At 44.0% G+C, this 16887-nt stretch overlaps 1 protein-coding gene across 4 annotated transcripts in view; it reads left to right on the top strand.

Moving 5' to 3' along the window:
• Positions 1-16887, top strand: part of CSGALNACT1 (chondroitin sulfate N-acetylgalactosaminyltransferase 1) — a 257501-nt gene that overhangs the window by 58653 nt on the left and 181961 nt on the right. Inside the window, exon 2 of one of the 4 annotated variants that reach the window (XM_072950191.1) lies at positions 14988-15160. The exons of the other annotated variants lie outside the window; for them this stretch is intronic. The gene's annotated coding sequence lies outside the window, so the exon portion shown is untranslated. The remainder of the gene's footprint in view (positions 1-14987; positions 15161-16887) is intronic. 4 annotated transcript variants of the gene reach the window in all.

Here is a 16887-nt window from a genome sequence, read left to right as displayed (position 1 = left end):
GGAGAAAATGTCAATAAGTGACTTGGGGGAAATAGCTAACTAAACTAGGAGAAAGCAGAAGAGATGGGGTTTTGTTCGTGAGACCTGGGGCAAGTGATTGAGTTTCTCTGGACCTCCGTTCCCTCCGCTATAAAGCGGGGCAGTGGATCGGATGCTTCTAATTCCCCTACAGAGCGAACACTTCATGGTCTGACTGCAGAAGGCTAGTAAGAGGGCGTTGGGGCTCTGGAAGGGGTGCTGACGGGGTGTCCTGCCCACCTTGCTGCCCCAGCACATCCACCTTCTTCCGTGAACTTTAGGAGGATATAGAACTGTCTCCTTTGACTTAATGTTCACACCAATAAAGAGAAAGATCTCCCAGGTCGCCTGGATTTAAACTGGACAAACCATTGGAAATGACTCCAAAGGGAATGAAAATAACCTAATGGGGACCACCATGTGAGAGCCGTCATGAAGGAAATGTAAAGAGAAAGGAAACTTGGACCAGAAAGATGGAGGCGAGATGTCTGGGCCAGCATCAGGGATGGGGTTGGATGAACGTGGGCACTTGACCTTGTCCAGGCGGGTGAGACTGAGGGGTTACCTCAGGAAATTGATGAGTTAAGTTTAAATGAATAGGGGGAGGGTACAGCTCAGTGACAGAGTGTGTGCTTAGTATGCACGAGGTCCCAGGTTCAATCCCCAGCACCTCCATTAAAATAAGTAAATAAAGGAAAAAAATTTTTAAAGTTTAAATGAATAGAAGCTTTATCCTCTTTGACAAGGGTATAATACATTTATTTATTTCATCATCTCAAATGAGTAACCCACATCCTTAACAGGGTGTTAAGTCCTTTGGGAGGTTGACAGGGGAGAGGGTCACATTTTCCTCGGCGACCAGTCCACCTCTGTTCTGATGGGAGAACCGAGGTCTGTGCCGGTGGACTGTGGCTCTGCCTCAGGGGGCACGTCGGGGAGCACAGAGGTGGGGTCCCAGGCATTCCGGCTCCATGTTGGGAAGAGGTGTGGTGAGTCAGCGCCGTGCTGGGAGATTCCAACATGGGCTGTGAATACCAGCATTTATTCCGTCAAAAGTCCGCTCAGAGCCCGAGTCCTTTGAGACAGTTGCCTTTTCTTGATCCTTCTGAGTGCTGGCTCCTGTGTGTTATCTTAGGAGGTGAGCTGGTTATTCATAGACACTTGATGACTATTTTAAACACTCTGTTAAAAGCCCGCAAGAACCTCAGTATTTAACACAATTTAGTAAGTGAATGCTTTTACAAACAGTTTCTCTTTTCTTTTTTTTCCAATTCATTTCAATTTACTTATTTATCTATTTATTTTGTATTGAAGTGCAGTCAGTTACAATGCATCAATTTCTGGTACACAGCATTATGTCCCAGTCATGCATATATATACATATATTCATTTTCATGTTCTTTTTCTATTTCTAAGTCCCAGATTTATCCATCAGGATAGTTTGAAGCTGAGGGAAAACACCGTTTCTTTATTCAGCAGCCCTGTCAAACCAGCACCGCCTTCACTTCACTCCTGATTTGCAGCTTTGAAAATTGTTTTCAACGTGAAATATGAGTCCAAGAAACATTTGGGGAGAGGATAGAAAGACCAAGAGGGAATGACAGCAGAGCTGCTCTGTTCCCATGGGTTTTGCCGGAGCCGCTGCATGGCCCCCTGAGGGTCTGGGGCAGCATCTGGTCATGGACCTTCTCCAGCTGGGGTCCCCTGGCTGGGGCTTGCCTCTGTGTGAGGAGAGTGTCCTCTTTAGCCTTGTAGAAAAAGTGACATTTGTCTGTAGTCCTCACGTTGCCAGTGTCTGCTCAGACGCAGATCTAAGGACAGGTTCAGGGTCAAATTAAATGTTGGGAACAGAGAATTGTCGGATAGGGTGAGGGGCGGGAGGACTGGATTATCTCCCAGGCTCTTCCCAGTCCCCATTCTCATACCTAAGACTCCTTCCTGATGCATTGGCACTTTTTATACCACGAAGATGTAGTATTACGTTTCCGCCAAGCTGTTTCAGGTAGTACCTGTGTAAGTTTCACACATGTGGACACTTTTCCCTGGCCTCCCCTCCCCTACGCCCAATCGGTAACCATTCTTTATACCTTTGTCTGAGGTTTGACTTGCGGAAGCTTAAAGAAGCCCTGCCATCCTGGCCACGCGTGCCTGGCATGTGAATGAGGCCTTCTGTGTAGCCTCCAGGACTGTCTCTTCCCAACCCGTGAAAGCATGAATGCCTGCTGTCTGGCAGGGAGCCCACCGCAGGAACCCCTCACCCTGGGAGGAAGGGCAGATTAGGGGGTTAGGTCATGGGTGGTTTTAAATGTAGGATTTGCTCAGGATATCCTTAATCATACTGAGCGATTTTCAGTATGTTTAGCTTTTAGATTTTTTCTGGGGCTGGGGGAGAGGTTTAAAAGAAAAATAATCAGCCAGAGAAAACAGGGCTTCCATCGTAGTTTAACCTTAAGCCACGATAAGAGATGAAAAACACACACTGAGTGCAGACCCGCCCCTAAGTCACGGCAGATGGAAAAATCCATCATCAAGACTGCGGTTATCTTGAAATACGTTGATGTTGTTCCAGGGCAGTTTTCTCCCAGCTGTGCAGGGGCGGGGGGTGTGGGGTTTGCAGCATTGCAGGGGGAGAGTGACCGTGACTGGTGAGACATGTACCGGATACTCTGACCGGGCACCGTGCACGTGCTCTGCGTCCTCTCCAGGCGTGTGTAGCACCGGCGGTTTTCTTCCTTTCCCTTTGATTGTTGCAGATGTGCTTGACTGTTCCTGGATTGACGCCTGGGTTTCTGCCTTGGGGGGCGTCCACAGGGTGAGAGCTGAGAGTGAGGCATTTTCTCTCCCGGGGGGCCTCCTGCCTGGGGGCAGGAGGGCAGCTCTGCTGAGGCCACAGCTGTTGGGTCTGCATCTCCTGGTGGCTCAGGGGACAACAGAGACAAAGCCACACGGGGTATCACCAGCTTGTCCCCAGTTACCATAGGAGTGAAACCGACAAGATAGTTGTCGGTTTCACTCCTATCCGATGTGTTGACCGCCTGAACCTCAGCGTCCTTTTTTCCGTGCTTGGGGCCAGTGGCTGAGTTCCACTTCAGGACTTAAAGGCTTCCTCTCAGGAAAGAGGAAATAGAGTAACAGGAGGCCTTCTTGTGAAGAGGAAATCTGTTTACTGACTAACATGGCTGGTAACTATTTCCATGGCCTACGCTTACTGGATGATGCAAATCTTTTTAACCAAAACATCAGCTTAGCATTTTAACTTTGATTTTTTTCATTTATTTGTTTTTTCATTTAATTTTTAATGTTTTTAAATTGAAGTCTAGTCAGTTTATAATGTGTCACTTTCTGGTGTACAGCACAATGCTTCAGTCATATAGGAACATGCATACGTTCATTTTCATATTCTTTTTTAACTGTAAGTTACTACAAGATATTGAATATAGTTCCCTGTGCTAGACAGAAGAAACTTGTTGTCTATCTATTTTATATATAGTAGTTAATATTTGAAAATCTTGAACTCCCAATTTATCCCTTCCCAACCCCTTCCCCCTGCCCCCCCGTAACCATGAGTGTGTTTTCTATGTCTGAGTCTGTTTCTGTTTTGTAAATAAGTTCATTTGTGTGTGTGTGTTTTAGATTCTATATGTAAGTGATAACACATGATATTTTTCTTTGCCTGTCTAGCTTACTTCACTTACAGTGACGATCTCCATGGCCATCCATGTTGCTGCAAATGGCGTTATTTTATTCTTTTTTATGACTGAGTAGTATTTCATTGTATAAATATACCACAACTTCTTTATCCAGCCATCTGCCAACGGACGCTTAGGTTGTTTCCATGTTTTGGCTATTATAAATTAACTGACTTATTCTTTTTAAATCAGTAAGAGTGCTGGGAGATAAATTTATGTTGTAATGGCTCTAGTCATTGAATTTCAGTAAAGAGCAGGAGCTGGTGAAGATGCAGAGACACAGCTTTAAATGATGGGTGGAAAAGGAGAATCTAAAAATATCTTATCTCTTAATCCCAGAAGAGTGAACGTTAGAAAAGGGAATGGTGGAGATGGAATAGAGGCTTGTCCACCTAATCTTAACATGTTATTATGATAGGGCACTTGTAGATCAAAATAAGTTTCCTAAGAGAAGATGCTGTTCACACATGAAATTTACTGATGAGATGGGAAGGCAGGACACACCCATAACTTTATGTGTCAGTGGTAGATCTGTCAGCAACTTCTGTTAGAGGTTGAGATACACTTGAGCTTCTGGGTTCATGGAAAGAGATGACTGTGTCCACCCACAATGACAGAATATGCTATAGGTGTCTGTCACATCATTTTTATAGGGAGCATAACACAATGGTCATGAAATAGATCAGGGATGAAGATCTTTATGTCTCTTCCAATCCAGGCTACATATTGTATATGTTTCTTAAAAAAAAGAAATCTACATAGCAATAATAGTACCTGATTATAGAACATTTGAAAAGTCTCAAAAAAGTCCGAGCCACGAAACCAGAACCCTGACACAGACACTGTTGGTTTTTTTCTTTTTAAATGGAGTATAGTCAGTTACAGTGTGTCAGTTTCTGGTGTACAGCATCATGTTCCAGTCATGCATATATATACACATATATTCATTTTCATATTCTTTTTCATTAAAGATTATTATAAGATATTGAATAGAGTTCCTTGTGCTGTACAGAGGAGATCTGTTTTTTTTTTTTAATCTTTTTTTATATATAGTGGTTAACACTGGCAGATCTCACTCCCAAATTTATCCCTTCCCACCCCGTTTCCTCCGGTAACCATAAGATTGTTTACTATGTCTGCGAGTTGGTTTGGTGCATTCCTTAGACTCTAGATAGTTTTTCATTTTGAATTTTAACCTTCATTTTCTAAACAGCTTTGCTTGCTGCTGCAGAGTGAGTCTGTAAAAGCACTTTGCAGCGTTTCCCCAGGACCCGGGCTGGGCGATGATAGTGCTCCAGGGGGCTCACAGGGCGAGCTCCAGGGTGGGAGGGTTGAAAGGCCCCTTCCCCATAGCAGGAGGTCTCTTCTAGGAGCTTGTGAAGATGCACACTATTTAGGAACTTTGTATTTCGCTGTGTTGTTCTGGACAGATGCCAGCACTTCTCAGCTACGATGCAATCGCCTTTGGGAGAGGGGAGGTGGGCTCTCAGAACACTGCGTTAGCTAATGGGGCTATTGGTGAGAAGAGGATGGCCTTTCTTTGCTGGGGTGTGTCTGTGTGGGTTAACTCAGAACCCAGTATTTTTAGACGTAACAGGACCAGGAAATTCTGGTTGGAGGGACAGTTGCCTCCCAACCAGCCAGCAGCAGGAAGCGCTGCTCTTACCCACCGTTTTGAAAGATGATAGCCTCCCAGAGGATGTGGCCGCATCGTGTTATGGAAAGATTATGGGGCTGAGTGATGCTTCTGCCGTTCACCAGCTGGGTGAGAAGGTATAATTATCCCCGATTTACAGATGAGGAAATTGAGGCTTAGGGAGATTAAGTAATTGGCCTGAGGTTGCACAGTTAAAAGGACTGGGACTGGAACTCTGGCTGCCAGAGCCAGACTGAACTTGGAAACCTGCTGTGCTCTCCCGGCTTCTCTCCCTCCCTCCCTTTCTTTCTTTCTTTTCTTTTCTGATCTATGGTAGAATACAGTGGATCCTGCAATACACCCTTCATACACATGTAAATGAAATTGCATTTAAAAATGTGAATTGCAGAGCCCAGCAGACAGACCAGGTTTAAATTGAGGCCCGGCTGCATCTGAGCTGTGAGCCTGGGCCAGTGGCTTCACCTCTCTGTGCCTCAGTTTCTCCATCGATAAGCCTGGGACTGTGGTAATACCTACTCTGTTGTTGTTAGAATAGCAAACGAATTATGACCTGGAAAGCACTTAGGACAGAGTCAGATGTAAGATGAGCATTCATTACATGTGAGCCATGATTGTTTTGCCATCACTGGCTGCTGTCTCTTCAGGTGGGAGAGGAGGTGGGCACTTGGTGGCTGGCGGGATGCACTGCTTTGCTCCCAGGCAGGTGCCTTGATGCTCAGGGTCCGGGCAGACAATATTCGAGGCAACATATTAAGCAAAACTGGATGATCTGCCAGTCTTTAGCCAACAATCTAGGCAGATGTGAACAGGGTGTGTGTTCTGCAAAAAACAAAAAATTCATGCCGATATCTGATTGTGATGAAAAACACTTTCATGGTAATTTACAAGGTCTGGGCAGATTCATTTCAAATACATTTGGTAGCAGGACAGTGATACAGGTTCTGGGGGATTCGTGTGACTAACTTCTCCTGGGAGGGTTCGGTTTTGTTGGAAACACACAACTACTTGGGACGGCTTTGTGGGAGCGTTTGAACTGGTGATGAGAATTCAAGTTTTGGGTTGATGCAAAGAGCGTGTAGGACATCCAGGACAAGGGAGAGAGCCCTAGTAAAGGATGATGATGTAGTTGGGGCAGAGAAAGAGTTGCTTACAGTTGGGAAATAATGGTTGGAACAGGCTAAGTGGGACTGGGTTATGAAGTTCTATTTTTTTTTAGTATGAATTGAAGATAATGGGCAAAGAAATACCATTGCACCCTCTTCTTCTGGGAGATGTTTTGATAAATTGGCCCAGAATATATATGTTTCCCAAAGGTATGCTGGACATTAAAATACTAAAGCCATCCTGCAGCATGTACATGACAAAGACACACAGGTTGAAAAACTTTGCCTTTTCTGGGAGAATTGAACCAGCGATTCCATCACTTAGATTAGTAGGAAAACCATTTGTGAAGCTAGTTATTCATAACTTCAACAAACGTAGCTAGCCACCAGGTACTGGCTTTTTACTGTCACATCCCAAGAACCTGTTTAACACAAAGTAGACAGATTAGAAGGTGAATGCGAAGCATTACTTTTTAGCCTCCGAATTCCTTTAAAGCTTGCTAAATGCCACGGCTGATGAAAATCTGGTTGCACAGAGAATTTGCTTGGATTTTGGAATTCCTCTTGACTTTTCTTGGTGGTTCCTATCTTCAAGATCTTAATAAAGTATGGTTAGTTGAATAGCGATTAACCATTAATTCCTCTCTCATTGTTCTGCCTGAATAAGATGTCAAGGTTGAGAGAAGCCTTAAAGATTAGCTATTTGGACCACAAAGCTGGTGCTGGAGTTTTCTGTGCATCAGGCCGTCTAATCGATGTCTGGACACTTACCGATGTGGGGCTCAGACAACGTGGCCCGTTGGACCCTTCACTGACTTGCTCAGTTGAGAAGCTCAGGTCTTTAAAAATCAGCTTTATTGGCCTGTATAATCTGTCCCCATGGGCCCCCTTTGTCCTGTCTCCTGGTACCCCCCTTTCAGTTACTCTGTCCCCATCATACTGGCCTTTCTTCCAAACATCCCTAGCATGGGCCCATCTCTAGACCTTTATAGTTTGTACTTTCTGTCCTCTCTGTCTAGAATGCTCTTTCTGTGATACATTAATTTTGCCCTAGTCCTTAAGGTTCTTCCTCAACCAGTCCTGTTGACAGATTGACATTTATTTTCTCTCATTACCCTAAAAATGTTATGCCACTGGTTTTTGACCTGCATTGTGACTCTTGAGAAATCAATTAATTATTGTTCCTTTAAAGGTATGGTTGGCCCTCCCTAGCGATGGGTTGCAGATCGGAGGATTCAACCAATTTTGGATTGAAAATATTAAAAAAAAAAATTCCAGAAAGTGCCAAAAAGCAAGACTTGAATTTGTTATTCACCAGCAACTATTTACATAGTGTTTACATTGTATGAGGTATTATAATCTTGGGGTGATTTAAAGTATTCGGGAGGATGTGCATAGGTTAATGCAAATACCATGTCATTTTATCTAAGGGACTTGAGCGGCCGCGGATTTTGATATTTGCAGGGTGGTCCTGGAACCAGGCTCCCCTGACGGTAATCTGTCTTTTCATTCTGGCTTCTTTTAAGATCTCTTTGTCTCTGATGTTCTGTGGTGTCTCTGTGGTACGTCAGGAGGTCGTTTGATGACTCCATTCCAGACTTGTTGGCTTTTCTGTGTCTCTGGATTGGTGTCTTTGATCAGTTCTAGAAAATGCCCAGCCGTTACCTCTTCATCTGCTGCCTCCCTCTGACCCAGCCTCTTTCTTTCACATCCTGTTGGCTACATTAGACATCTTCAGCATCCTTGTGTGTCTTAACATCTCCTTCAGCTTTTCATCTGTGTCTTTCTCTGCTTCATTCTCAGTAATTCCTTCAGTTCTGTCTTCAAGGTATCTCTTCATTGGCATCTAGTTGGCTAAATAAACGTATCCTTTGTGTGTTTTTTTTTTCATTTTATTTTTTATTGATATGTAGTTGATTTACAATGTTAAGTTCAGGTGTACAGCAAAGCGATTCAGTTATACGTATACATACATATATATTGTTTCCAGATTCTTTTCCATTATAGGTTATTACAAGAAATTGAATATAGTTCTCCGTGCTCTACAGTAGGTCCTTATTGTTTATCTCTTTTTTTAAACATTTTTTAATTGAGTTATAGTCATTTTACAATGTTGTATCAAATTCCAGTGTAGAGCACAATTTTTCAGTTATACATGAACATACATATATTCATCATCACATTTTTTTTCACTATGAGCTACCATGGGACCTTGTATGTATTTCCCTGTGCTATACAGTATAATCTTGTTTATCTATTCTACATTTTGAGATCCCAGTCTGTCCCTTCCCACCCCCCGTCCCCTTGGCGATCACAAGTTTGTATTCTGTCTGTGAGTCTGTTTCTGTTTTGTATTTATGTTTTGTTTTGTTTTTTAGATTCCACATATGAGCAATCTCATATGGTATTTTTCTTTCTCTTTCTGGCTTGCGTCACTTAGAATGACATTCTCCAGGAACATCCATGTTGCTGCAAATGGCATTATGTTGTTGGTTTTTGTGGCTGAATAGTATTCCATTGTATAAATATACCACCTCTTCTTTATCTGGTCGTCTGTTGATGGACATTTAGGCTGTTTCCATGTCTTGGCTATTGTAAATAGTGCTGCTATGAACATTGGGGTGCAGGTGTCATTTTGAAGTAGGGTTCCTTCTAGATATATGCCCAGGAGGGGGATTCCTGGGTCATATGGTAAGTCTGTTCCTAGTCTTTTGAGGAATCTGCATACTGTTTTCCACAGTGGCTGCACCAAACTGCATTCCCACCAGCAGTGTAGGAGGGTTCCCTTTTCTCCACAGCCTCTCTAGCATTTGTCATTTGTGCATTTTTGGATGATGGCCGTTCTGACTGCTGTGAGGTGATACCTCCTTGTAGTTTTGATTTGCATTTCTCTGATAATTAGTGATATTGAGCATTTTTTCATGTGCATATTGATCTTTTGTATGTCTCCCTTGGAGAATTGCTTGTTTAGGTGCCCATTTTTGGATTGGGTTGTTTGTTTTTTTCTTATTAAGTCTTATGAGCTGCTTATATATTTTGGAGATCGAGCCTTTGTTGATTTCATTTGCAAAAATTTTCTCCCATTCCGTAGGTTGTTTTTTTGTTTTACTTATTGTTTATCTCATTTATATATAGTAATGTGTGTCTGTTAATCCCTAACTCCTAATTTATCCCTCCCCACCCTTTCCCCTTTGGTAACCAGATCCTTTGTGTTTTAAAATGTCATTTAGCTTACATACTTTTATTTCCATATGTATTTTAAAACTCTGCTTCTGTTTAGTAGTTTCTCATTTCATATTTATTTTATCAATTGCTAGTTTTATTTCTTTAAACATAATTGTGTTATATTTTGTGTTTGATAATTTTAATATTTGAAATCTTTGTGTGTATGTGAGGTTTCTGCTGGTCCTTCCTCTGATATATTTGTGATTTTTAAGTGTGCACTCAGTTTTTTGAAGATTTATCTAATAAATCCTGGAGTACAGCTCCATGTTTTATTCCTATTTCTCTGTTCCATAGCTCTCAGGGGAAGTTCTTAAACAACAGTTGGAATATTTTGTTTGATAATAAAAAGAAAGAATTTAATTGAGTAGCAGGATGTGAACCGACTAAACACAGGATTATGAAAGGCTACAACTTGGTTGGTGCCTAAAGATTCTTCGAATCTAATGCCAGTAGTTCAGAAAGGCTGTCGAAGTGAGTGGAAGCCTTCTGTGGGTGATGGCACCCTCTGTCCCAGGGAGCCTGGATTTTTTTTTTTTCAGATGATGTTAGAATTTTTTTTCAGTAGAACTAGAGAAATGTTTTCTTTCAAATCTTGAGTTTATTTTATCTGATGCTTCTGGAAAATTTACTTTGTATTGGGAACTTTTTATAAACTATGTGATCTAAACTTTGAAGATCTCATTAGATCCTCATTTTAAAGATGGGGAAACTGAGGCAAAATAACCTGTCCTAGTGTTACTGAGTCCAAGCTCATACTGCTCACTGCCAATAATTGAGAGACGAGATATTGGGACAAGAAATACCAACTTTCAGAAAGCCAGCAGACCAAGAAGACAGGGGACTAGTGTCCCGAAGAACCATCTTGCCTGAGTTAGAATTCAGGCTTTTTTATATTAAAAGGGGAGGGAGTAGAGTTAAGCATTTCCTGTTTTTGGTCAGCCTCCAGAGATGATTTGTTAATGTCTTCCTTCCTTCACAGGTGGGCCTGGTAAGGATGTTTCCTGTGAGCCAAACATAGGGATTTTAGCTTAATGCTCGTCACCTGGGAAGCAGGGTTCCCAGAGATGGGCCATTATGTATAATTGAGGCTTATAGGCAGCACCCCTTTAGTGATTACTTACAGCAAAAGCAACAGAGCACAGAGGTTGAAGCAAAAGAGACAGATCCAATGTGGAGTCAGATTTGCCCCTCCCCATGACAGTTCTCCACTGTCCACGTCCATTCCACAGTCTTGTGGGGAAAAGGGGTGAGGACCACTCTGCCTGCTTCCTGTTGAACAGGGACGATGAGAGGGTGTGATCGTGGAGTGGAATTGATCAACTGTGACAGGGAATGTTCCTTAGAATTTTTAGTTCAGAACATGTAGTACAGTCCTCTTCTGGATTTTTTAGTAAGTGTTCAGTCCTCTTTCCTTCTTTATCTACAACTGCTTGAATCTGATGAAACCCTGTAGCACTTTGTTGAACTTGGAGTTTTGGTTCTAGTTCCCAATACATATCTATTACTTTTACTTTCCTGCTGTACCACCATTACATTAGATGCCTGTGCTATTTATTTGGGCAAGATTAAACAAGTAAGTTGACCCTTCCCCAGCTACAATGAAATCATAATCTCAATACTTATCTTTTTAAAAGAGCAACCTTGAATCTTCTAAGAGTTCACAAACCCGTTGCTCCCCTGGCCTCTCTGATTCTGATGATGGTGGGGCTGCTTTCATCCAAGTGTGATGAATCCATGGCTTTACCCCAGGTAACTTGACAGACAGGTGCATGGTAAGTATTACCACGTGTGGCCCTGCCCGCCTTGAAGTCCCCTGATGTTCAGGCCCTTGTTTTCTCCAGGTTTTAAGCAGGACTCGGTCTCTGGGTTGGAAAGGATGTAAAGCTACTTCACCTGACAGGCAGACCTGTTGGAGGCAAACTCATGAATAGAGGTTAGTACAGTACCCAGCGTTTTAACATAATTGGCCACTGCCAGGTCTCTTAGAGCATCCGTTAGGTTCTCCTGCCTGGGCAAACACCTGGAATGGCCTACCCTACAACATTTCAAAGGGACTTAATTTAAGCCTGCTTCTGGGAGCTTCTCTGATCTGTAGCAGGGCAACTGGCAAGACCTTTTCTCATGTTAACCTAGTCATATTTTAGTAATACTCCTTTTTAATCCGTGATTCATTTTCTCGGTTTTTCCTGTTGATTGTGGTCTCCAGGATGAATGTAGTGTCAATTCCTTAATCCAGATCAGGGGATAAACTCCTTCAGGAGGGCTTTAACTGCTTCAGAAACTGTTTCTGTCTAGGTGGGATGTGCTTCCTCCCATCCTGAAGAAAGTGTCCGTATCTGACACTTGGAGTCAAATCTATTTGCCAGTCCTTGGTGGGGCGGACTCCTCTGTGTTGAGTCCCCGTCTGGGGAGAGATGACAGCAGTCTTTGGATTATTTGTAGCCCTAAGGCTTAAATTAATACCCCGAGACTTACGCTTTGTCTTTCATGGACATACAACCTGAAAGGTTTCTTTAAGAACGGCAGCCCCAAAGCCAGGGCTGAGACTAACTTTACTCTCTTGTTTCAGAAGCTGTTTGGCCCTTTGTAGTCCAAGTAGGGGCTCAAGATCATGTCCCTTTGAAGCCTCATAGAGGGGCTTTGCTGTCAGCCTGTAGTTCGGTATCCAAATCTGAAATAACCCTGTCATTCCCAGAAATGCCCTTGGTTGTCTGTGGGTCTTAGGTGTTCCCAAGCCTGCAGTTGCCTTTTTTCCTATCAGGTGGCAAGGTGCAGATATATCTGACATATCTGGGCCCTTTTCTGGGAGACCTTATATCCACAATTGGCCAGATGGTTCAGGGTTCTGATGGGATAGACATTTACCATATGTAGGGCTCGCTGTGAACAGATCAGCCACATACTGGACTACAAGTCCTTGATCCAGTATTGTTTCCAAGGTCCCTAGCCACCATTCCCCCAAAGGAGGTAGGGGAATTCTTAAATCCTTGAAGCAGGACTGTCCAGCCATACTTTGGATTACCCGGTGTTTCTGGGTCCCGCCACTCGAAAGCAAATAAAGCAGATAGCTGCTGGGCTTCTTCTGCAATAGGAATACAAAGGAAAAAAAGCATCTTTCAAGTCCAGAATTGAGGACTAGCTGTGTTCTCCCAGAACAGTTGTGAGCAGAGCATAGTGTTTTAGGTTAGGTGTCCCAGCATCCCTTTTTAATGGGATCTGTGTTGGCCATGTGCATTTGGCTTCCCTAGGGTACCATTAGCACACACTTCTGGTCTAACTTTTTCATAGACCTTGAAAGGGGACGAGCTCTGTCTCCTCTGGGGTTTCTGTGAGTGCCATCTGTAGACCTAAAGCATCTTCTGGTGGGACTCAGATGTCAAGTCGTTACTTGGGCATTTAATGTACAAAGGAGATCTTGGCCCAAAAGAGGGATCGGACATTCTGACATGTGTAAGAAACTATGCTGCGGGGTGAGGTCTATCAGAACGTTGATCAGCTCATTCCCCACTGTCAGTTTTACCCAGGGGCTCCTGGGGGGAAGTTGTGATTGGGCACCTCAAGTCCAAGGGAGCCCCTGGGCCTCATCAATCTGGACTGTTCCTCTCTTTCTTTTATTGTTTTCCAGTGTTCTTCCTCCTTACTGTGAGCTCGCTGTTCCTTCCCCAGCGGTGGCTTGCCTCCGTTCGGTCCAGGAATCCAATGCCGCTCCCAGAGAAGTGGTGTTTCATTTGGTTTCTTCTTTCTTCTGTCAGTGTTCCCTGTTGAACACTTGAAAAGCAGCATCTGCCAATTGAGAAGGGTTCATTCCGAAGGCGCTATCTAATTTCTGCAACTTTCTCCTGCTATCTGAGGCACCTTGCCCCCAGAAGGTCAAATTTACCAGTCTAGTTTTTTCAAGGACCTTAGAGTCTGCCTTTGTATAATGTCTGTAGGCCTGACAGATCCTTTCCAAAAATTCACGAGGGTCTTTGGTTTTTGTTTTTGTTTTGCTGAAGTTCTTGGATTTTGTTCAGACTCTTTGGTTTTGGTTCCCTTTTTCTAAGCCCTGCCAAGGTACATTTACTGTAGTGCTCTGATAAGGGCATTCCTCCCTTACTGGGGTCCCAATTTGGTTTAGCTGTGGGTAACACTGCATGCGCTTCAGGTGTAGAGGCTCCTTCCTATAAGGAAGGCTGTGATCTTTCCAATTAAACAATTGTGAGAAACCTGCCTGGCTGGCCATTTGCATTTAGGCACTTAGGAGATGAGGGCGTAGTGGAAATTGCCCTGCCCTGGGAGTGGCTCTTGGATGCCCTGTTGGGTCTTAGATGGCCATGCCAGGCCAGGTCCCTGTGCCCCAGGAACTAACGCAGGATTTTCTAATTGCTCCCTAGTAGGAGGGGAATTGGGGCTGGACAGGAACAGGAGGTGGTGGAAGGGGTGCATATATGGGTATAATGGCCAGAGCAGCTGGGACAGCTAGCTCAGCTGGGGGAGCTGAAGTTTGACAGAACACATCCTCGCTCTCATTCCCGTCTCATTCCTTTCCTTTTCTAATATTCCCTGATGTAATAGCACAACTGCTTGCACAGAAAAACTATAGAGCCATTCAAAAGCTGCCATAAAACCATGAATAGCAATTGATCATCTCTAACCACTAAAATCACGTCTTTCTGCCTTGGTATCAACCAACCAGGCTGAATTCTGTGATGGGGCTTTTGGTGATTTTAGGAACCAAGTGGAACCTTTCTCTTCACTCTGGGAATGTCCCACTCTCGGACAAGAACAGACAAGAGTTTTTTCTGTTTCTTTCATCCATTTGACATCCGTTAAAGTTTTAAATATCACAAGACTGATTTTGGCTGTAAATAGGGAAACAGTCCCAAGCAAAATGAAATGAAAAGCCAAAGGACAACGGAAGATCCTAAAGAAGCCCTCAAGTTTGGTCTTGAGCTTTATGTATACCAGTGACCACAAATGATGCAATTAACACAGCAAGGGTGACAGTACATGGTGCACAGGGACCCAAGATAGCCCTGCCTAGATCCCTTGTGGCGCTCCTAACAGGTGCTACGGCCACACATTGTTACAATAAAATATTATCTTCCTCTCCATCATAGGTTGATAGCTGTAATCAGATCACTTATCCAACATGTGCCTCAGAGGACTTTCTCGGAATAGCGGAAACATTCTCCATTTTTAAAAGATAGGAGTACAAGACAAACAAAACACAGCACAAATGCCAGCATCCAGGGAAAGAAATGAACCATTCACAAATTGGGTAAAAGTCCAGCAACTATTTCCTCTCTCCAACAGGGTGCCCCATTCAAATAGGAAACAAAGTGGCTTATTGCAGAGGAAAGAGCCCCAGATGGAGAGGAAATAGAGTTTCTGGCTGTCCACACTGAAGCAGCTTACCTTACTTTATCGAGGCCCTCGGCTCCCAGATGTCGGATCACTGCTCCAGCTGCCAAGCATTGGGACAGCAGGTGCTGCTTCGGGGGATGTTGGAGGGAAGAGCCTCAGGACAAGTGGGCCTGACAGTTGCTAGGGCCTCATCAGTATATCCTCAAACCCAGGCCAGCTGGCCATGAGCAGCAAGGCTCCTGGCTGGCTCGCCAAAATTTGTTACCGAGTCCAAGCTCATACTGCTCACTGCACAACAGGCTGATAAATCGAGAGACTAGTTGTTGGGGCAAGGAATAGTGACTTTATTGGAAAGCCAGCAGACCAGGAAGATGGTGTCCCAAATAACCATCTTGCCTGAGTTAGAATTCAGGCTTTTTTATACTAAAAGGGGAGGGAGTAAAGCCAAACATTTCCTGGTTCTGGTCAGCCTCTGGGGGGAGGGGTGTTAATTTCTTCCTTCCTGCAGTCATTCACAGGGAGCCTGGACAGGATTTTTCCCGTGAGCTAAACGAAGGTGTTTTAGCTTAATGCTCACTACCCGGGAGGCGCGGTTCCCAGAGACAGGCCACTATACGCAACTGAAGCTTAGGGGCAACATCCCTTTAGTGATTCACTTGTGGCAAAAGCAACAGAATATAAAGGTTGAAGTTAAAGAAACAGATCCAGTATGGAGTCAAGCTTGTTCTTCCTTATTAAACTAGTCACTCATTAGTTAAGGATGGGACTGTTCTAATTCAGTTCACCTGACCTCAAAGCTCCGCTTTCTTTCTGGGATACCACACCTTCACAGATTCGGCTGTATCATATGATTTGGCCAGATTTTAAGTGTCAGACATTAAACACGTTTCAGTGTCTTTTCCTCCCATTTGAAACTCAAAGCTCATTGTCATAGTCACAGGATATGACCGTGTCGGAAAGTGACTGAGCATTCCTAGTTCCTGTTGCTTATGTTGTATTTGGAGAAATGGCTGGAAAATATTATATGTTCAGTGACTACAGCTGACTTAATGACTCATGCTTACGCTCTAGTGTGAAGGCCTAACCCACTTTCAGTGACTGTTGAACAGGGCACTGTTTATGCAGTGGGCTCACCAAGAGGGCTGCAGGGCTCTGACTGGCAGGGGCGGCTGGATGCTGGGGGTTTTCTTGGGTGAACCACCTACGTTGGCGCAGGAGAATGTGTGACTCAAGATTCTGTCGGTACTCCAAGCCCATCGGTGGGACTTAATACTATGGGGTTGGATCAGGACAAAGGGCAGGATCTTGACCCACAGAACAGGCCATAAAAAGCAGCTCCAGGTGGTTGTGGGAGCAAGTTCCTGACCGGGTAGAACTTCTAAAATCAGAGGGGGAGGTTTGCCTTCTGAGGGCGTCCCCAGCAGTGCCAACACTGCAAGAGCTCAGGTCATAGTACAGTTGAAAAGTGTGCCTTGGGTTCATTTGGGAAGCTAGGAGGACTATGAGAAGGTTAAAACTGACATCAGTTGAAAATGGGAGTTGAGGAGAAGAGCCGTGGAAGAGAGCAGAAGTCTTGTGGATGCTGGTTCCACTGAGGGGGAGAGTGGCTCCAAAGAGAAAGGGATGGACTCAGTTTTCAACAGTTCATAATTCACTTCCATGGCTTTAATGAAATGATACGATTACAACTCTCCAACCCATGTTCCATAAATTATGACATACACGGGGAGGAGGTTCAAAACAGAAACCTAGTAAATGGAAACATTTGAGGGAGGAGGAGGAGTAGCATGTGAAGGGGCTGGAAGGCCACAGAGGCCACGGGAAGGAGAAGCTGGTGCCGACTTGTCAG

Source organism: Vicugna pacos, chromosome 26, assembly GCF_048564905.1.
Source record: "Vicugna pacos chromosome 26, VicPac4, whole genome shotgun sequence".
Classification (NCBI taxonomy): Eukaryota; Metazoa; Chordata; class Mammalia; order Artiodactyla; family Camelidae; genus Vicugna; species Vicugna pacos.
This window is presented reverse-complemented; position numbering and strand designations above follow the sequence as displayed.